This window comes from Panthera leo, chromosome D1 (assembly GCF_018350215.1).
Source record: "Panthera leo isolate Ple1 chromosome D1, P.leo_Ple1_pat1.1, whole genome shotgun sequence".
NCBI classification, from domain to species: domain Eukaryota; kingdom Metazoa; phylum Chordata; class Mammalia; order Carnivora; family Felidae; genus Panthera; species Panthera leo.
The window spans coordinates 68189886-68213043 of record NC_056688.1 but is presented as its reverse complement, the minus strand read 5'-3'; the positions used below and the strand labels follow the sequence as shown (position 1 = coordinate 68213043).

At 40.9% G+C, this 23158-nt stretch overlaps 1 pseudogene; it reads left to right on the top strand.

Annotated features, from left to right (window-relative positions):
* Nucleotides 1-278: 278 nt before the first annotated feature.
* LOC122200313 overlaps nucleotides 279-23158 on the top strand; it is a 73757-nt pseudogene continuing 50877 nt past the window's right edge.

Here is a 23158-nt window from a genome sequence, read left to right as displayed (position 1 = left end):
GAATACTTGACTAGCCTGTTACCTTTTCTTCCTATTTCTACTAATAGAACAAAAGAAAAAAGAAAAAAGAAAAATCTCTCTACCTGAAGAGAGAGAAAAGTTGGGAATGAAGGAAGAGAATGTGTGCAGGTGAGGGCCATTGGGAAAAGCTCCTCAGGGTTAGCTCCAAGTTGATTATGAAGGGACAATAATCTCTAGAAGGTATGGGTGTTCTAAGAATTAATGGAATGCTAGCAGATGACAGTTTTTAGTAACTCCCATGATGCCATGGGGTGGGAATAGGAAGCTCAAATATGGGTATTAGGGGCAGAGAGGACCTTAGACAACCCTGCTGAGTTCCTGCTGCCCCAAGAAATGTGGGGGAGCAATTGTATTTTCTTATCGTTCTAAGATGGAGGTGGGAGTAGGCTGAGAGCATGTCAGAGATGCAGAAGATCCAGAAGATGCCTCTTAGTCAGGACCAGAAAAAGCACTTTTCAAACATTTGTTCTCTCATGCCTACTCACATTCACTTTGATAAAACAAGTCACATGACAGAATCCAAGTTGGGGACCGAGTGGAGGTGGGCTGGGAATATTTTTTGACTTTTTAGTGGGAGAAATTGAAATGTCACAATGAAAGGGAATGGGTCCAGGGAGGATGAAGAATTGGAGCTATTAATAGAATCTACTGGAGCAGGTAAGTGAGAAGAGGGTCAGGATGGAGCATTGGGTAAGCCATTTTAAAGTGACTGCTATCTCAATTATGTTGGACCACTTTGAAGCCAGGCTTAGAGCTCAGTGTGGTGCAAAATGTTTCAGGAAAAGAACAGAATAGAATAACAGGATGATGATGAATGTACACAGGGCCAAGCATCTGGCTTACTCGTGCATTTCTTAATACCTCGGGATAATTGCAAGCATGATGCCCCCAGTTCAAATGTTGCATAAAAGTTGCTTAAAAAGTGAACTCATGTTTACCACCCTAGGGAATTTAAGATACTGGCTGTCATTGAGTTTTCCAAATCCATTGCTCTTGTATGGTTGAGCACGGTCAGTCATTCTACTGAAAACCACATTAAGGTACTTTTGGGTACTTAAAGATATACAGGCTATTGATATTTATATGCTATTCTATTGGTTAAATTTCTTGCTGGGAAATACCGTGTTTGGATCAACATACTAAGTAGAATCAATGTGGTGGTCAGCATAAATTGGGAGCCTGGAGTTCTGTAGTAGCCTTCTGTCAAGCCTCGTTCCTTTCATCCTTCTGTGGCCTTAGGCTCACTGCAATTTATTAGCCAGTCCTGACAGCAGGAATGAAATTTGTATTGTATTCCCCACTCTGGATGGAGCTTATTAGTTACCTATTGCAGAGCTGCTATTCCAGGGAGATTGTTTGCTGGTGAACATCTATGCCATAGCATTTCCTGTCCCAGCCCTCTTAATACTTGTCTAATGAGAGCCTTTAGTTTATAGACCTTTTCACTGTCTGGGCAGTTGGGTGGCAAGTAGCAAGTAAAGGGATTTAGCAGTTGTATTTTCAAGATTTGTTTCTAAACTGCCCCACTCCATATCCCCACATCCTCTATCTTTTGCCTGTTTGTAGTCCAACCTCTTATATCCCTGCAATGTCTTTTCCTTCCACCCCATTTCTTTCAGCATTTGACCAAGCATGTCTTCTCTTGGCTCTCAGCTAGTCTTCTTCTGATTGCTTCAGGCATGGCCTGGATGGACTTGACATATTGGCATTTTTTTTTCCCAGAACGCTCACTCATGAAATACTGCATGAGCTTCTGCATATGGATGAGCCCTTGTGTATGTATATGTGTGTGTTGCTTCTCTGATTCCAGCCATGGAAAGACCATGGTCAGAAGACACTGAGGCTTCCAACTCAATCTGGAGCTCTGTTGAGCACGAGTCCAGTCAGAAAAAACAATGAAAACATCTTTAGTTCTTGTCAGTTTCTTTTTCCTGAGGAGTGGATAGACCTTTTTCTTGAGTCCTCCTGTAATTGGCTGGGGTCCTACTGTGAAAGATCTGATTGGCCACAACTTGATGCTGCTTCTACCTGTGTGTCAAGTGTCATCTACCATCAGAATTTCCTCATTTCAATTTTCTAAATTCCCCAACCACAGTCTCTTTGAATTCTATGCTTTAGGTAATCCAGATATATCATCTAGACCAACCACTATAGCCAGGTTACTCCCCCAATGTCCAGCGAAATTAGTTCCAGCTTTATCTTTCTCTACTCTGTTTGTGTTGCTAATGTTCCTCACTCTGCCCCTCCTGGAGAGATGACACTTGGTAGAGGGATGATCAAGCTGGGACCATGACATTACCCCTTTCCTGATTTATACTCATGATTCTATCAATAACAGTAGTGCAAAGCTTGAGCAGATGCCTTTGGGAAAGAATCAGAGCTGCAGGTGGAGAGGAAATCTGAAAATAAAAGATTGCAAAATATTTTCTTAAAAACCCCAATCTACAGAGATGATCACTCTGTAACATTTACTGAAATGTCAGTGTTCTCTAAAGCTTTCAAATACCCATCCTGGTGATTAAGAAATCAATAATTAACATGCAAATCTGAAAGCTCTAGGCAAATTGAATATTAATTACTGACTTCATAAGTGGAGGCTGCTCAGCAGTATGAAAATAGTTCAGGATAATTAGGATTTAACAACCTTCAGACATAAAGAAAATAAATACAGGGTTCTTGATGAATGACTTTATTTTTATTTCATTATTGTATTGTAAACATTCTTGGGTTTTCAAAGACCAAGGAGAGACAGGGAAAGGCTGGTTTTGAATATTTAGTATATATCAGAGTGACAATTCCCTTCCCCCTCCTCCACTGAAATCCTTTGGGAATTGTCAAAGAGAAGTTAAGTTCTAAAGTCTAAGATTGCAAAGTGACCTGTGTTAGTTGGGAACCAAGACTTAAAAAATGACTGGGGTAGATGGTTAAAACATGTCACGAACTCAGATCATCTCATTGCTCCAAAATTCCTGTCCTGAATGCTTACCTGGCTGCTACTGCCTTCATTTCAAAATACTTTTCAGCTTCTGCTCTCATATTTCAGCCACTGTATTTCAGGGATCTTCTTGCTTCATCTCTCCTTAGTCTGGGATCTTGCCTTTCCTGGCTCCACCTGCTCTTAGTTCCTGGCACTCACTCTTTTTTTTTTTTTTTTTTTTTTAGTGTTTATTTTTGAGAGAGACAGAGAGACAGAGTGTGAGCAAGGGAGGGGTACAGAGAGAGAAACAGAACCCAAAGCAGGCTCCAGACTCTAAGCTGTCAGCACAGAGCCTGACGCAGGGCTCAAAATCACAAACCGCGAGATCATGACCTGAGCCGAAGTTGGACGCTTGACCGATTGAGCCACCCAGGCGCCCCGGCCTGGCACTCACTCTTGATCAGTTCTTCATTTCCAGGCATCTGGCCCTCTGCATGGTTGGTATTTCCCGGCATCCTCCCTGGGGCAATTTTTTTCTAAAAGTTTCTGTCTCTTTTGTGTCCAGTATTTGCTCATCATCACCACTTCAAATTTAACTTTTTAATAAAATTTTTGTTGAAAGGTCTTTCATACAAAAAAAAAGCACATAAATTTTAAGTAAGTTCAGTGAATTTAACCAAGGGAACATGCCCATGTAACCACTAACCAAATTAAGAAATAGAACATTAGCAGCACCCCTGAAGACACCCAACTCCACCTTCCAGTCATTCTTCCTACTCTCCTTAAAGATAAATATAACTTTGAATTTAACATCATATTCTTTTTTTAAAATTTTTAATCTTTATTTATTTTTGAGAGAGAGACAGAGTGTGAGCAGGAGAGGAGCAGAGAGAGAGGGAGACACAGAATCCCAAGCAGGGTCCAGGCCCTGAGCTGTCAGCACAGAGCCTGATGGGGGCTTGAACTCACGAACCACGAAATCATGACTTGAGCCGAAGTCGGACACTCAACTGACTGAGCCACACAGGCACCCCTAATATCATAGATTCTTAAACTTGTTTTTGCTCCCTAACTGTATAAATAGAATCATCCAATATTCTTTGTGCCTTGCTTCTTTCATTCAGTTTTATGTCATGAGATTCAACAATGATGTTGCATATAGCAGGATTTCACTCATTGTCATTGCTGTATTCTGTTGTAGGATACACTGCAGTTTATTTGTCTGTTGTATTATTGATGGGCATTTAGATTGTTTCTACCTTTTGATGTGGTACAACAAGAAATATCATCCATTGACAATGGGAATACAAATGGCACAATCTCTTGAGAAGACATCTTGCCAGATTCTTGTGAAGCTGAGCATAGTGTCATCATATGGTTTGGCAATTGGCCCCTATGTATTTACCTAATGTGTGGTGTGAAAACATATGTCCACATAAAAACCACTAAGAACATATATAAAGCATATTTATTAACAAAAAAATATTCCAGGCAAAAATCTGGAAGGAACCAAGATGTCTTCTAATAGGTAAATGACCACCAAGTGAGACACAGTATGTGAAGACACTTGAGGTACAGGTGGGCTGGAGGCACAGGGTAAGGAAACACACACATTTAGACAGAGGCTAGAGAGAAAGTCAATGAAGACACTGGTTTTCTAGATGGAGTAGAGGCACACAGAATGTAGACAAGCATGAGCTGGTATAGGCCAACCAGCTAACAGGGGTTAGACACACTTGCGGGATGGAATGGAGATCAACAGAGTGAGGCGTTTGAAGTCCAGTATCATATATAAGAACAGGAAATAGGCACTGATGGAGAGATAAGTGCTACAGACACAGGGGAGAGTGACGGAAGTTGCTTAACATGGATTTTACAGACAGGAGATGGAGACTCATGTGGGTTGGGATGTGCTGCAGGAACAAAGGAAAAACAAAAAACATGGTAATGCTGCATCCTAGGAGGATGGGCGGATCTACTCCCCATCTTCCTCCCTGGGCCAGGTTGATATGTTAAAACCTGGTGGGTGTACGTGACAGGAGTTTTCCTAAATTTTGCCATTCTTGCTCTTTTCTTCCTGTAGAGAACCTGGCCTAATAGCAATAAAGACTGAATTACTAGTGCCATGTATTATGCAGTGCATGTTATATAGACTAGTAAAGGGTTAATAAATAAGCACAAAGAAAAAATCAGTTTTTTAATACACTAACAATGAACTATCCAAAAAAAGAAATTAAGAAAACAATTCCATTTACAATAGCATGGAAAAGAATAAAATACTTAGGAATAAACTTAACCAACGAGGTGAAAGGCTCATACACTGAAAACTATACGGCATTGATGAAAGAAATTAAAGAGGATGCAAATAAGTAGGGAGACATCTTGTGTTTATGGATCAAAAGAATTAATATTGTAAAAATGTCTATATTACCCAACATGATCTACAGATTCAATGCAATCCCTATCAAAACGCCAATGACACTTTTTACAGAAATAGAAAAAACAGTCCTAAATTAGTATGGAACTATGAAAGACCCTGAATAGCTAAACTACTTTTGAGTTAGAAGAGTAAAGCTGGAAGAATTATACTTTTTGATTTTAAAATATATTACAAAGCTACAGTAATTAAACAGTATGATACTGGCATAGACATATAGACCAATGGAACAGAATAGAGAGCATAGAAATGAACCCACACATATACAGTCCACTGATCTTCAATAAGGATGCCAATAATACACAGTAGAGAAGGGATATTCTTTTTAATAAATGGTCTTGGGAAAATTGGATATTTACAAGCCAAAGAATGAAATTGAACCCTTTTCTGGCATCATACACAAAAATCAATTCAAAATGGGTTAAAGACTTACTTGTAAGGCCTGAAACCATAAAACTTCCAGAAGGAAACATAGGGAAAAAGCTTCTTGACATTGGCCTTAGCAATGATTTCTTGTTTTTGACAGCAGAAGCACAGGCAGCAAAAACACATATAGACAAGTTGGATTACAGCAAACTAAAAAGCTTCTGCAGAACTGAGAATCAATGAAATGTAAATGTAATCTATGGAATGGGAGAAAATATTTGCAAACCATATATCTTATAAGGGGTTAATGTACAAAATATATAAAGAACTTTTGCAACTCAACAGCAGAAAAATGAATAACATGATTAAAAACAAGAGGAGCTCCTGAGTGGCTCAGTCAGTTAAGCTTCTGACTTCGGCTCAGGTCATGATCTCACAGTTTGAGTTCGTGCCCCACATTAAGCTGTCAGCGCAGAGCCTGCTTTGGATGCTCTGTCCCCTTCTCTCTCTGCCCCTCCTCTATTTGTTCTCTCTCTCTCTCTCTCTCTCTCTCTCTCTCTCTCTCTCTCTCAAAAATAAGGAAGCATTAAAAAATTTTAAAAAGCCTTGGGAAAAACACTGAATAGACATTTCCCTAAAGGAAATATACAAGTGGCCAGTAGGTATATGAAAAGGTGCTCAACATTACTATCAAGGGAATGCAAATCAAAACCACAATGAGATATCACCTCATATCTGTTAGGATGGCTATCATCAAAACCAAAAGATTACAAGTGTTGCAAGGATGTGGGGAAAAAGAAACCATTGTGCATTGTTGGTAGGAATGTAAATTGGTGCAGCTACTACTGCAAAACAATGTGGAGGTTCCTCAAAAAATTTAAAAACAGAATACCATGTTATCTAGCAATCCAACACCAAAGGAATTGCAATCAAGATCTTAAGAGGTATCTGTACTCCCATATTCACTGCAGAATTATTCATGATAGCCAAGACATGAACACAACCTAAATGTCCATCAGTGGATGAACGGATAAAGAAAATGTGGTAAAATATACAAGAGAATATTTTTCAGCCTTACAGAGAAGGAAATCTTGCTATGTGCAACAATGTGCATGAAACTAGAGGACCTTATGCTAAGTGAAATAAGCTGGACACAGGATAAAGACTATATGATACCACTTATATGAGCAATAAAATAGTCAAACTCACAGGAGCAGAATGTAGAATGGTAGTTGCTTTGGACTCAGGACAGGGGAAACAGGAAGGTATTAGTCTAGGGCACAAAGTGGCAGTTATACAAAATGATTAAGACCTAGGGATCTCTTGTATAGGATGGTACCTAGTAGTTTACAAAACTGTATTATATAATTAAACATTTGCTAAGAGAGTAGATTTTAGGTTATGTGTTTTTATCATACAAAAAATAAAGAGGACAGTAGGCAACTTTGAAAGGTGGTGAATGTATTTGTGGCATAGATTGTGGTGATGGTTTCATTGGTGTACACACTTATTTCCAAATTTATTAATTTGTATACATTAAATATGTACAGCTTTTTGTATGTCAGTTATAACTCAATAAAGTTGTTTTTTCCCTTGCCTTCCTCCCAATCTTAGGGAGAAAGCATTCAGTCTTTTACCATCTAGTAGAAATGGTATAGTAGGTTTTTTGTAGATGTTCTTTATTAAGTTTAGGAAATTCTCCATTCCTAGAGTTTTTGTTTGTTTGTTTGTTTGTTTGTTTTTGAGAGCTTGTATCATAAATAGTGATGAATTTCGTTACAAACTTTCAATTGTGATCATGTGATTTTTTCTTCTTTGGCCTCCTATAAATATGGTGGATTACACTGACTAATTTTTACATATTGACCAGCTTTGCATTCCTAGGATAAACTCTACTTGGTCATGGTGTCTACTTTTTTTTATATATTGCTGAATTTATTTCCTAATATTCTCTTAGTAATAATATTTACATCTGTATTTATGAAAGATATTGGCTTATAGTTTTCTTTTTTTGCACTGTCTTTGTCTAATTTTGATATCAGGATGATCTTGCCTTCTTAAAAGAGTTGGAAAGTATCCCCTCCTCTTCTATTACTTAGAAGGTATTATGTGGAATTGGTGTTAAAGTTTTTTCAAATATGGGGTGCCTGCGTGGCTCAGTCGGTTAAGCATCTGACTTTGGTTCAGGTCATGATCTCATCTCACAGTTCATGAGTTCAAGCCCTGCAGCGGGCTCTGTGTTAACAGCTCAGAGTTTGGAGCCTGCTTTGGATTCTGTTCTCCTTCTCTATCTGTCCCTACCCTGCTTGTTTGCGCTTGCATGCTCGTTCTCTCTCTCCCTGTCTCAAAAATAAATAGATAGATAGATAGATAGATAGATAGATAGATAGATAAATATTTTTGGTAGAATTCTTCAGTGAAACCATCTGGGCCTGGAGGTTTATTTTCAGAGAATTTTAAAATTACCAATTCATTTTCTTTAATTGTTATAGAACTAGATGATCTACTTCATTTTGGTAGTCATCTTTTTAATGGCTACAGGATCTGTAGTGGTGTTACATTTATTTATGCTTTGTTATTTGTTTTTATGTTTTTATTTCTTGATCAGTTTGATGGGGATTTATAAATTTTATTAGTCTTGAAAGAACCAACTTTTGACTTCGTTGATCTTTTCTATTGCATGTTTATTTCTTCATTTACCATCATACTATTTTCTTCCTCTTGAGATATTTATTTTGTTTTTTCTTAACTCTTGATATGGATGCTTAGATTAATCAAATTTTCTTCTTTTTTAATATATCTGTTTTAAGGGTATAATTTCTCTCTAAGCATAATTTTAGCTGTATCCTACTGTGTTTGCTATTTCAGGTTTTTATTATCATTTAGTTCAAAATATTAAAACTTTTCATTAAGATTTCTGACAAATTAATCAATTTTTATTAGTTTAAAAATACGTAATTCTGCTTGTAGTTTTGGGAGATACTTTGCTGTGTATGGAATCTGGGCTGGCAGTTAATTTATCTCAGCACTTCGATGATTATTTCATTGTTCTCTAGCTTCCATCCTTCAGTGTACTGTTTTTGAGATTCATTCATGTTTTTTTGTATATCAGTTTATTCTTTTATTATTAATATTTTAAGTTTTTATTTGTTTATTTTGAGAGACACAGAGACAGCATGAGTGGGAGGGGCAGAGAGAGGGAGAGAGAGGATCCTAAGTAGGCTCCACACTGCCAGCGCAGAGCCTGACATGGGACTGGAACTCACAAAGCATGAGATCATGACCTGAGCTGAAATCAAGAGTTGGATGCTCAACCGACTGAGCCACCCAGGCACCCCTTTTATTATTTTTGAGTAGTATCCCATTGCATGGATATAACCACAGTTTGTTTATACATTCATCCATCTATGGACAATTGTGCTGTTTCCTGCTTTTGGCTACTATGAATAAAGCTGCACAAATCTTACGATGACATGTTCCATGAAGGCAAATGATGAGCAATAGAAGGGAAAGAAAAACTGGCTGTAGCAGGGCATGGGTGAATTGGAGGATTTGGGTGTAGACCTTGTCAAAGGAGGGAGGATTTCTGGTGGGCATGGCAGACCTCACTCTGGATCTGCCTTCATTTGGGTACACAGAGCTTGCCTGAACTTTGTTGGTTGGACCCCACTATCTCTCTTACACATTTTTGCAAAACCAAATTGTGTGCAATCTCTTGAACATTCTATACTCTGTCACATCTCTCTGTTTTTTAATATCCTGTTCCATTTATTTATTTATTTTTTAACTTTTTTTTTTTTTTTTTGAGAGCTATCTGTGTTCTTGGCACTACTTTAGGTGCTGAGTACAAAAAGAACTGAGTGTTTGGGTTTGCTGAACCACAAAATCATTGTACCCTCAACTTCCTCCACCCTGTCCTTTTCCTGACATTTCCCCCAGGGAGGATTCTCATGTGTGACTCATCGGGGCTTTGATGCAATCGGGGTTTTAATGCTGGAGCTGCAAAAGTTAACTGAGTCATCATTCGGTTAAGCGGCCGACTTCGGCTCAGGTCATTATCTCACGGTCCGTGAGTTCGAGCCCCGCGTCGGGCTCTGTGCTGACAGCTCGGAGCCTGGAGCCTGTTTCAGATTCTGTGTCTCCCTCTCTCTGACCCTCCCCCGTTCATGCTCTGTCTCTCTCTGTCTCAAAAATAAATAAACGTTAAAAAAAAAAAAAAAAAAAAAGAAAAGTTAACTGAGTCATCATTAACAGAGGAAATCTCAGGAGGCCACCCTGTCTGCACAGTCAGAATGGGGGTTGGACTTTTTGGCTTTCTTTTGGCCCTATGAACAGAAGATGCAAGATCAGGGAAATAGGTGGCATCACTTTGGTTCAGCCTGGGTGTTTCTCTGAACAAGCAGGACAGACTTTGACCTGTGAGGCGAGCACAGGGTGGTGTGCTGGGTGGTGAGTCCTGCGGACTATAACCCTGTGTCTGTGCTGGCCTGCAGAGTGAGCCTGATGTTCTTCATTGAGAGAAGAAAGGAATGAAGGAAAGTAACAGCCACAAGAAGCTGGAGAACTGGTCCTTTCGGGCACCTTCTGTGTTTTAACTGTTAGTGCAACTGGGAAAGCCAGATTTTTTCGCTCTCCCCATTTAAAAGATTTTTCGGGGCACCTGGGTGGCTCAGTTGGTTAAGTGTCCAACTCTTGATGTAGGCTCTGGTCGTGATCTCACGATTCATGAGTTCCAGCCCCATGTTGGGCTCTGTGCCGACAGCACAGAGCCTGCTTGGAATTCTCTCTCCCTTTCTCTCTACCCCTACCCCACTCATGCTTTCTCTCTCTCTCTCAAAAGAAATAAATAAACTTAAAAAAAAAAAAAAAGATCTTTAACTGTTCGGGCACCTGGGTGGCTCAGTCAGTTGAGTGTCCGACTTCAGCTCAGGTCATGATCGTGCGGTTCCTGAGTTCGAGCCCCGCATGGGGCTTGCTGCTGTCAGCGGGGAGCCCCCTTGGGATCCTCTGTCCCCGCCCTCTTCCCCCCCATCCCCTGCTCGTGCTCTCTCTCAAAAATAAATAAACATTAAAAAACAATAAAAAAAATGGAAGGATTTTTAACTTTAAAACTTGAGGCAATCAAGCTTTGGGGGGTTGGGAGAAGGGTGTTCATGAACTCATCCAAAGCCACATGGCTAAGAAGTGGCAGTCAGGACACAAACTCAAGTCCAGATACGTGAAAGCCGGGGCTTTTTCACCGTATCAAGCTGCCTAACTTACTGCTGGTTGGAGTGTATTGTGAGCTGGAAGCTGAACTGGAATTTGGCTGTATTGCCTCCTTCCTATTCCTCAGGTTGTAAAAACACATGTGAAGAAGTTGGGGAGAGCAGTATCTCCCTGCGAGTCAGTGAGCCTGCTGAGCTGGTCACTGGGGTGGAGCCAACAGCCATGCCCCACACACAGGCGTGTGCTTGGTGTCTGAAGGGGAAATGCTGCAGGAGGCGTGGGTGCTCTGCCCCCCTTTTCCTCAGTTTCCTTATCTGACCAATGACTTAGGGAGGAGACTTATCTCAGAGAGGGCCACTTTAATTATGCGTATGAACGAGACACTGCTGGAAGTGCCTGTCCCGGATTATTTATGAAGACGGAGAGGAAAGAGGCTTGGAAATAAGGGCTTGTAGAGAAAAGGAACCAGGTGACACAGAGGCAAGGGGAAAGAGAGTGATTGGAGGGGGCAAGGGTCAGAGACAGAGGCCAGGGCTGCTGTTGCTGTTGGGGTGTGGGGTGGGGGCATCGGTATGGTCAGGGGGGAAGGCAGCCAGGAGATGCCGAGTGAGCAGCATGGGCACGGGCTGCTTCCTGGCATGACTGCAAACCCGTGCGGCTGACATCTCAGCTTCGGCTGAGCAGAGACACATTTCTGTCGATGCTCACGTTCAAGTTGACCCCAGCTGATAATGGAATGGCCTTCTATCTGCTCTTATGGTTCTGGCATTAGAGAATTCTACAAGGGAAGCTAATTTCACACCTGCCTGACACATAAAACACAACTGTCTTGTGGGATTCTGTCCTTTTCAAGTGGCCTTCCACATACATCCTCTGGGACCTTCCTTTGCCCGTCATGTTTTTCCTCTTTTTTTTGTTAATCTTAGCTGTTTCCTCTCTTCAGGTGTCTTCTCTCCTTACTTAACAACAACCACCTCCCCTTTCATAAGCTTGCTTAACCTCTTTCAGCCCTGATTTACTCCAATGTCAAAGTGGAGCTAGTGCCGTCTCCCTTGCAGGGCTTCGTGAAGTGGAATAAGGTGGTACTGGAATGCATGGCCAGCTCGAAGGAGGTTTCAATTGATGCGTCTGTCTTTCCTTCCTTCTTTCCTTTTCAGTCTTCCTTCTAAACCTGTGCTATTCAGAAGCATAGCCATTAGCCACAGGAGGCTACCGACACTTGAACTGTGGCTGGTCCAATCTGAGATGGGCTGCCTCTGCGAGACGCATCATGATTGCATATTTGTACCTGCAAGCCCCGTTGCTTATTCTTGAAACTCCGGCTCTGGACTCATGTTTGAATCCATCTACATCATCTTGATTCATATTGCATGGATTTCCTCCTGAGATACATCCAAAGCAGATTTTATATATGCAACATGGCATACATATGCACGTACACACACACACACCCCCCTATACATTTAAATAACATAATTCATATACCATATGAATAACAGATTAATAATGAATAACATATTAAATAACATAATTCATATACCATACCATATACCATATACTATAAACTCCATACCTTTAAAGTATACAATTCAGTGGTTTTTCACATACTCAGAGAGTTGTACAACCATCACAATGATCTGACTCCAGAACATTTTCATCACCCTCAAAAGAAAGCCTGTACCCATTCTAGTTGCTTCTTATCCGCACCGCACCCCCCCCCCCCACCCTGCCCTGCTACCTTTGCCAGCCCCTGGCAACCATTGGTCTGCTTTCCGTCTCTCTGAATTGACATATTCTAGATATTCCATATAAATGGACTTATACAATATGTAGCCTTTTCACATGGTTTATTTTTATAATCTCTACATCTGGTGATGATCTATGCAGCCTATTTTGTGTGTTGCAGTGACAAGCAAGTGCATGGAAACTTTATTTATATACATGGACCCTTGTGACCACTTTGGGAACTAGATCTTGTCTCCATTTCACAGGTGAGGCACCTAAACTGCAGAGAGGTTATAGAGCTGGCCTGTGGTCACGTAGCTCTTAAATGGAAAAGATGGGACTGACACCCAGCCTGCTTGATTTTTTTCTGATCTCCTGTGTTAAGGTACAAGGGGATCTTTTCAATCTTTTTCTCTCCTCTAAACCAAGCAGAGTATCTGACACCCATGTACATATTTGTGAAATGGATGAATGATCCAGGCAATTAATCAGCTGAGATACCAGGTGGTAAGGAGAGGTGAGTGGCCTCTGAACCCCAGGTGTTAGCTGGCCAGACCTCAAGCTGGCTGACGCTGTTGCTGACACTGAGCACAGGCCCAGCAGGCCCCACCACCTCTGCTATGGAGTACGTGTTGCCTGCATGCCCTGGGGATGCCCTGCCGTCAATCCTGCCTCTCCTCCTCCCTGGGCCATTAGTGTGCCACTGGGGTGCAGAGGCGAAACTGCTCAGGGTCCTCTTGGGGTCTTCACGCTCCAGGAAGACAACTTTATACAAATCAGGATAGATGGAAGTAGGAACCCAGTGGTGACTGGGGTTACCCAGAGTAATTTAAAGTATGAATTGATTTCTCAGCTGGAGACAGTGTCGATGTCCTGCTTCTCACTTGTGCTTCATTGTGCGTATTATCTCGTGGAAAATTAACAGGCAAATTAACCCCTGTGCACAGCCCAGTGACTGGAGAAATAGTGTTCCCGTTTGGAATGCAAAATCTTGGGGTAGGAAGGAGGCTGACTACAAGGCCAGGGCAGGCGGCAAGACCCATATCACAGATATCTAGGAATGTCTTCTAGGCTACACATGGGCACATCACCCCTAAGGGCACTGGAAAGGGAACACTATGTCATTCACTGACATCTGTGGCTGTATGGTGGCTGCAGTGTGACAGCTGAAAAAGAGAGTGAATTGGATGCAGACAAGCCAGATTATTCAGAGCCCCATCCACTAGTAGGAGTGTCCTCTTTCTCCCAGAATTCTGGAAACAGCTTATTTGTTACGTTTTTGATGGTCTCTTCCCAGTTGTTTGTGGTGTCATCTTCTGGCTTCTGATCATATCACTTTATTTTTTAAATTTTTAATGTTTTTTATTTAGTTTTGAGAGAGACAGAGACAGAGCATGAGTGGCATGAGTGGAAGAAGGGCAGAGAGAGAGAGAGAGGGAGACACAGAATTCAAAGCAGGCTCCAGGCTCTGAGCTGTCGGCCCAGAGCCTGAGGCGGGGCTCAAACCCACGAACCATGATGTGACCTGAGCTGAGGTCGGACGCTTAACTGACTGAGCCACCCAGGCACCCCTGATCATATCACTTTCTTAAACCTCTAGTGTAAAAGAGGTTTGCATTCTGCTGGTCTGCCCTTCCTTACAAACCCCTACCTCTCCCAGTTCATCTTGTACTGCTCTTCTCTTTATTCTGGACACACTCCTTTTTCATCTTTCCTTGTTTCATTCTGTCTTAGAGTCTTTGTACACAACAATTTTCTCTGCCTTGAATACTTGTCCCTTACTGTTTCTCTGGCTAAAGTCCACCCAGTTTAAATGTCACTTCCTTGGGGAAGCATCTTCTGATTTCATGCCTCCCACCTCAAATCATTATATGGTTTCAATTGCCTATATTTCTCTAGTAATAGCATTGTCAAAACTGCAATTAAATAATTAGTCTGTAATTAGTTGTTTAATGACTATCTTTCGTGATATACTGTTAGCTCTAAGAGATTAGACTGTTGGTCTTACTCACCTTTGTATCTCCAGTGTCAAGCACATTGCCTTGGATAGAGTAAGTACTCAAAAATGTATTGGATGAATGAATAGTGCTTTTTTTTTTTTTTTTTGGCCTTGGCAGTTGATTCTTTCTGAGATTTAAACTTGGCATTTCCAGGAAAAACTTACTGATTACTAAGGACATTTAGTCCTGGAATCACATTATAACCTAAGGTGCCACAAGGTCTAATGTTGGTACCATGTCACATGCAAAGAAGCAAAGTTCAACACCAGAATAAAGTTTCCTTCCATTTCTAGCTCATTTTTTTTTCTCTGCCCTGACACCCTACTTCCTACATTTTATTAGGCAGATTGACTTAATGCTTTGGCTTCTTGATTGAACTGAGTGTGTAATGACAGTTCCTGTCCACCAGCACTTTGTAGATTGATTAGTTAGGAGGCTTTTTATATAGCCCAACCATGAGATTATGGTAACTTGGAAACCAATGAGGCAGACACATTTAAGATATTGTCTAGATGGTAAAAATCGATAAGAGGTCCCAAGGACATTGGGGTTGGCATCCCACATCTGTGTCAATCTAGGTGATTAGTCCAAGTTGTTCTTGGTAATTTCATCCTCCTCCTTTCTGGGGATTACTTTTAAAACAATAACGTGACTGATTCTGAGACATAAAAAGTCCAATAGGAGCTTTTGGGCAAAAAACAAATTCCCTCTTAAAGAGAGAACTGCAGAGGAAAATATCACTCCTTTGCTGGATGTGAACAAAGAACTTACTCTCTGACTGCTATCTCTCTGACTACTTGCGTCTCTGACTATTGCTGCTACCAGAGTGGAGGGACAGCCATGGGAAGACAGGGATATAGAAAGAACTTGAGCTCTTGCTGACATCACTGACTTGCTGATTGTGGTCCTCTGAGTCCCACCCTGCCTAGAATTCTGGATACATGAGATAATAAACTTTCTCTGGTATTTAAACCATTTGGTTGGGTTTTTCAATATTTGCAGCAGAAATCATTCTGCATGATTCAGTGGGGGCAGTGGTAGCTCAATGGGCAGAGAGGTGCTTCTGACTTGCTGGAAGCTTTTTAGTAGCAGGGACTGTGGGCTGACAACATCATGTCTCTTCGTTACCTTGTAGGGCTGGGGCTTCCAGTGTCCCACCTGACCTGTTCAGGGATGGTGCTGAGGCAGCAGGTGGGGGTCTCACTATCTCTAGTTGGGAAGGGGTGGAAAGTGGCCCAGATCAAACAGTAAATAGTGTTCTTCACTTTGGGATTTCAATCTGCATTGAAATAGGATGGTAACTACTGATTTATTATATACCATATATATATATATATATATATATATATATATATATATATACACACACACACATATATATTTACATTTATTTATTTTTGAGAAACAGAGAGAGACAGAGCACAAGTGGGGGAGGGACAGAAAGAGAAGGAGACACAGAATCTGAAGCAGGCTCCAGGCTCTGAGCTGTCAGCACAGAGCCCGATGTGGGGCTCGAACTCATACTATGAGATCATGACCTGAGCCGAAGTCAGATGCTTAACCGAATGAACCACTCAGGCGCCCCTCTTATATACGATATTTCGAGAAATCTTCCCCCAATACCATGTTACAGTAACAGTGATAGAAATCCATATGGAGGAAAAGGCAGAAAGAGTCTTCCATTATCCCACAACCAACACAATCAAATTGTTTTCTTTGCCCATGCTTCCTTGAAATTCTTGTCCATTTTCATGCAAAAATGTACAGAATAGTGATCATAGCCCAGGCATCATTAATTTTTTTTATTGAGGTATGATATCCATGTTGCAAAGTATATCTGTGTCTGTATAGCTTGATCATTTTTCACATGTGTTCACTTTTGTAATCGTCCCCCAGTTCAACATTTAAAACACTTGACTGGGTATCATTTTGTAGTTTGCCTTTTGAATTTAATGTCATAGCAGAATCATGCTACCCTGCTGTTTATCCTAAGCATTTTTTTAGTATGCTACATGGTCTTCATACTGCTGGCTGTTAAAGGCTGTAAAAATTCAATCAGATGGCTGCACCACAGATATCTGAGCCAGCCTACATCACTGGGCATTAAAATTGTTTAAAGTTCTTCCAGATCATAAATAATGCGTCAATGATCTGTACAGTTAAGGTCAGAAATTGGCAGCCTGTAGGCTGGATTCTGCCCACACACCCATTTTGTTAGGTTTGCATGGTGTTGCCACGCACAGTACTTTTAAGAGTATTTGAGTTTTGTTGCAAACTCAAAACTTGAGGGAGCTCACATGGAAATGTGGATTTCTCACTTCCTTGAGAGAACAGAATGTCTGATCACGCAGGTCACATTTCTAGCATTGGCAGTGATATGGGGGTAAGAAGGAGCTGCTCTCATTGGAAGGGGCATGTGCTCCCCAGTTGACCACAGTCCCTGTGACTCCCAGTTTGTCCTTCTAACAGGCCTGTTCACTAATTAACAGCATCTGTCTGGGTCCAGTAGACACTTGAGTTTGCTATCCCTGGCATATGGCTTCTTTTTTCTTGATGCTTATAAAGATGTCATTTATGCACGAGGTTGCTGATAACCCCAAGGAAATCGCAAATGGAAGCATGTTCAGAAGAGCAGAGTGGAAGAGAATGTGACTGTTGTATCCAAGGTACCTAAGTGGCAATCACTGCTTGTGACTTTGCCCAGTCACGTTCTCTGCATCTTAATTTTCTCAGGCTTCAAGGGAGAACAACGACCCCCACCTCTTGGAGCAGCTGGGAAGATCTAATCGTGCCTGGCACACAGTAGGCAATTAATAAATGTTGGCTAAGTAAAATAAATCTTTTGAAAATTGTTTTTTATGGTTAATTTAAACAATTCTAGTTCTTGAATAGCATTCAAGAGGTCTCCAGAGATATCTATAAAGATTTAATAACAGCAACAATAGTAATGATAAGTGGATAAGATTTAATAATGTTTCTGAGTGTCTAAAGAGTGACCTTAATATTTGGATTTAATTGAGATGGTAAATTAAAGATGTTCAGTACTGTTCCTCCATACTAAGGAGGTTAAAATGGGAGAGAGTCCATCCTTAACAATTGTTATTTGAGCTGATGTGTCTGTAGGAGGATCATGAGTGCCACCTGCTCAGTTTGGCCTTTTGTAGTTGATTTTAATAAGTCTGGAGATTTGCTGGGGGGGACACGATGAGGGGGGGAGAATCTCTACTAGTATATACAAAGTCTTGACTCCAGAATTTTGAGGGCATGAAGTATTGACCTTTGGTAAAATAAACCTTTCCTAGAAGATAATTTTTCTTTTTCTTAGTTCATGGTCCCTCCACCTCCTGGAAAGCCAGGAACCATCCTTTTCTTCCTCTTCCACATCAAGTCCATCAGTAAGTCTGTCAATTCTCCTTTCTAAATGTCTCACCATTCAATTTACTTCCTTTCCTCTAAAAAGACACCTCCCTCACCTAAGTCACAATGCAGTCTCCACACAGCAGCCCGGATGATCTTTTAAATATTCAACTCACAGCACATCACCCTACTTCTTAAAATTCTTCCATGACTCCTGTTTCACTTCAAATAAAATCCAAACTCCTTATCATAGCACACAAGGCTCTGCATGATCTGTCCCCGGCCTCCTGTCTAACTTCAACTCATACAGTGTACTTCCCTTGATCATTGTATTCCAGCAGCACCGATCATCTTTTACATCAAATTCTTACCTAGCTCAGAGACTTTGCATATGCTTTCTCTTTGCTTGGAATCACAGCCCCTGCTATACCTTCCCCATCTATCTTTGTAAGGTTGGCTTCTTCGGGTTTCAGGTTAAAAGTCACATTTTCCCCCCATTTAAGGAGGGCTTTCATTATCCTTTCTTTCTCCCCCCCCCTTTTTTTTCCCAACGTGGGGCTTGAACTCAGGACCGTGAGCTCAAGACCTGAGCTGAAATCAAGAGTTGGATGCTTAATTGGCTCAGCCACCCGGGTGCCCCATCTATTATCCTTTCTTGCAGTATACTATGCCTTCATACCCCTCCTGCACTCTCTAGTGATTTTGCTTCTCTGTCTCCCCAAACTAATTGGCTGTCTGTCTCCCCAAACTAGTGTAAGTTTCATAAGACCTGAGGCCATGCCACTCTCACTTACCAGTTACATGTCCAGACACTAGCACATTGCTGGGCATATAGTAGGCATCAATAAGTATTAATTGAATGAAAGAGAGAGTGGGTGGATGTAACTGTTGTGAAAATTCAGTATAGTCTCAGGAAGGTTTTTCTAGAATGTGAAGACCAGTACAAGCTTTAACTTAACCAGGTAACCAGCACGTAACATGTATTTAGTATTACCCACAGAGGAAAATGTTCCAAAGGATCTGGAAAAGTTAAGGGCCAGAGACCAAGATATTGTCAGTTTTTCTCTAGCACTGTCGAGGGGAGGTCCTGGGTTCCAGACCAATGTAAATTTTTCTCTGAAAATTAATGGCTCAGCATTTGATTTATCAATCAGTGTCTTGTAAGTTTGGTAAGCATGAATTAGAGGTCCTGATTAATTCTGAGGGAGTTGACAGATCTAATCAGTGAGGGTCTGATGCCCCTGGGTCGTGCTCAGCCTGATGACTGACCCAGTTTGGTTCTGACCCAGCTCTCACTCTGCTCTCACTCCGGATGTTTGGCTTTGGTCCTGCCTAGTCTCTCATCACTTTCTTTTTTTTTTTATTTTTTTTTATTTTTTTTATTTTTTTAATATTAATTAGCTTATATTTCTTTTTTTTTTCTTTTTCTTTTTTTTTATTTTTTAATATATGAAATTTACTGTCAAATTGGTTTCCATACAACACCCAGTGCTCATCCCAAAAGGTGCCCTCCTCAATACCCATCACCCACCCTGCCCTCCCTCCCACCCTGCCCTCCCTCCCACCCCCCATCAACCCTCAGTTTGTTCTCAGTTTTTAACAGTCTCTTATGCTTTGGCTCTCTCCCACTCTAACCTCTTTTTTTTTTTTTTTTCCTTCCCCTCCCCCATGGGTTTCTGTTATGTTTCTCAGGATCCACATAAGAGTGAAACCATATGGTATCTGTCTTTCTCTGTATGGCTTATTTCACTTAGCATCACACTCTCCAGTTCCATCCATGTTGCTACAAAAGGCCATATTTCATTTTTTCTCATTGCCACGTAGTATTCCATTGTGTATATAAACCACAATTTCTTTATCCATTCATCAGTTGATGGACATTTAGGCTCTTTCCATAATTTGGCTATTGTTGAGAGTGCCGCTATAAACATTGGGGTACAGGTGCCCCTATGCATCAGTACTCCTGTATCCCTTGGATAAATTCCTAGCAGTGCTATTGCTGGGTCATAGGGTAGGTCTATTTTTAATTTTCTGAGGAACCTCCACACTGCTTTCCAGAGCGGCTGCACCAATTTGCATTCCCACCAACAGTGCAAGAGGGTTCCTGTTTCTCCACATCCTCTCCAGCATCTATAGTCTCCTGATTTCTTCATTTTGGCCACTCTGACTGGCGTGAGGTGGTATCTGAGTGTGGTTTTGATTTGTATTTCCCTGATAAGGAGCGACGTTGAACATCTTTTCATGTGCCTGTTGGCCATCCGGATGTCTTCTTTAGAGAAGTGTCTATTCATGTTTTCTGCCCATTTCTTCACTGGGTTATTTGTTTTTCGGGTGTGGAGTTTGATGAGCTCTTTATAGATTTTGGATACTAGCCCTTTGTCCGATGTGTCATTTGCAAATATCTTTTCCCATTCCGTTGGTTGCCTTTTAGTTTTGTTGGTTGTTTCCTTTGCTGTGCAGAAGCTTTTTATCTTCATGAGGTCCCAGTAATTCACTTTTGCTTTTAATTCCCTTGCCTTTGGGGATGTGCCGAGTAAGAGATTGCTACGGCTGAGGTCAGAGAGGTCTTTTCCTGCTTTCTCCTCTAAGGTTTTGATGGTTTCCTGTCTCACATTCAGGTCCTTTATCCATTTTGAGTTTATTTTTGTGAATGGTGTGAGAAAGTGGTCTAGTTTCAACCTTCTGCATGTTGCTGTCCAGTTCTCCCAGCACCATTTGTTAAAGAGACTGTCTTTTTTCCATTGGATGTTCTTTCCTGCTTTGTCAAAGATGAGTTGGCCATACGTTTGTGGGTCTAGTTCTGGGGTTTCTATTCTATTCCATTGGTCTATGTGTCTGTTTTTATGCCAATACCATGCTGTCTTGATGATGACAGCTTTGTAGTAGAGGCTAAAGTCTGGGATTGTGATGCCTCCTGCTTTGGTCTTCTTCTTCAAAATTACTTTGGCTATTCGGGGCCTTTTGTGGTTCCATATGAATTTTAGGATTGCTTGTTCTAGTTTCGAGAAGAATGCTGGTGCAATTTTGGTTGGGATTGCATTGAATGTGTAGATAGCTTTGGGTAGTATTGACATTTTGACAATATTTATTCTTCCAATCCATGAGCAGGGAATGTCTTTCCATTTCTTTATATCTTCTTCAATTACCTGCATAAGCTTTCTATAGTTTTCAGCATACAGATCTTTTACATCTTTGGTTAGATTTATTCCTAGGTATTTTATGCTTCTTGGTGCAATTGTGAATGGGATCAGTTTCTTCATTTGTCTTTCTGTTGCTTCATTGTTAGTGTATAAGAATGCAACTGATTTCTGCACATTGATTTTGTATCCTGCAACTTTGCTGAATTCATGTATCAGTTCTAGCAGACTTTTGGTGGAGTCTATCGGATTTTCCATGTATAATATCATGTCATCTGCAAAAAGCGAAAGCTTGACTTCATCTTTGCCAATTTTGATGCCTTTGATTGCCTTTTGTTGTCTGATTGCTGATGCTAGAACTTCCAGCACTATATTAAACAACAGCGGTGACAGTGGGCATCCCTGTTGTGTTCCTGATCTCAGGGAAAAAGCTCTCAGTTTTTCCCCGTTGAGGATGATGTTAGCTGTGGGCTTTTCATAAATGGCCTTTATGATCTTTAAGTATGTTCCTTCTATCCCGACTTTCTCAAGGGTTTTTATTAAGAAAGGGTGCTGGATTTTGTCAAAGGCCTTTTCTGCATCGATTGACAGGATCATATGGTTCTTCTCTTTTTTTTTGTTAATGTGATGTATCACGTTGATCGATTTGCGAATGTTGAACCAGCCCTGCATCCCAGGAATGAATCCCACTTGATCATGGTGAATAATTCTTTTTATATGCTGTTGAATTCGATTTGCTAGTATCTTATTAAGAATTTTTGCATCCATATTCATCAGGGATATTGGCCTGTAGTTCTCTTTTTTTTACTGGGTCTCTGTCTGGTTTAGGAATCAAAGTAATACTGGCTTCATAGAATGAGTCTGGAAGTTTTCCTTCCCTTTCTATTTCTTGGAATAGCTTGAGAAGGATAGGTATTATCTCTGCTTTAAATGTCTGGTAGAACTCCCCTGGGAAGCCATCTGTTCCTGGACTCTTATTTGTTGGGAGATTTTTGATAACCGATTCAATTTCTTCGCTGGTTATGGGTCTGTTCAAGCTTTCTTTTTTTTTTTTTTTTTTTTTTTTTTTAATTTTTTTTTCAACGTTTTTTATTTATTTTTGGGACAGAGAGAGACAGAGCATGAACGGGCAGGGGCAGAGAGAGAGGGAGACACAGAATCGGAAACAGGCTCCAGGCTCCGAGCCATCAGCCCAGAGCCCGACGCGGGGCTCGAACTCACAGACCGCGAGATCGTGACCTGGCTGAAGTCGGACGCTTAACCGACCGCGCCACCCAGGCGCCCCTGTTCAAGCTTTCTATTTCCTCCTGATTGAGTTTTGGAAGAGTGTGGGTGTTTAGAAATTTGTCCATTTCTTCCAGGTTGTCCAATTTGCTGGCATATAATTTTTCATAGTATTCCCTGATAATTGTTTGTATCTCTGAGGGATTGGTTGTAATCATTCCATTTTCATTCATGATTTTATCTATTTGGGTCATCTCCCTTTTCTTTTTGAGAAGCCTGGCTAGAGGTTTGTCAATTTTGTTTATTTTTTCAAAAAACCAACTCTTGGTTTCGTTGATCTGCTCTACAGTTTTTTTAGATTCTATATTGTTTATTTCTGCTCTGATCTTTATTATTTCTCTTCTTCTGCTGGGTTTAGGCTGCCTTTGCTGTTCTGCTTCTATTTCCTTTAGGTGTTCTGTTAGATTTTGTATTGGGTATTTTTCTTGTTTCTTGAGATAGGCCTGGATTGCAATGTATTTTCCTCTCAGGACTGCCTTCGCTGCATCCCAAAGCGTTTGGATTGTTGTATTTTCATTTTCGTTTGTTTCCATATATATTTTAATTTCTTCTCTAATTGCCTGGTTGACCCACTCATTCGTTAGTAGGGTGTTCTTTAACCTCCATGCTTTTGGAGGTTTTCCAGACTTTTTCCTGTGGTTGATTTCAAGCTTCATAGCATTGTGGTCTGAAAGTATGCATGGTATAATTTCAATTCTTGTAAACT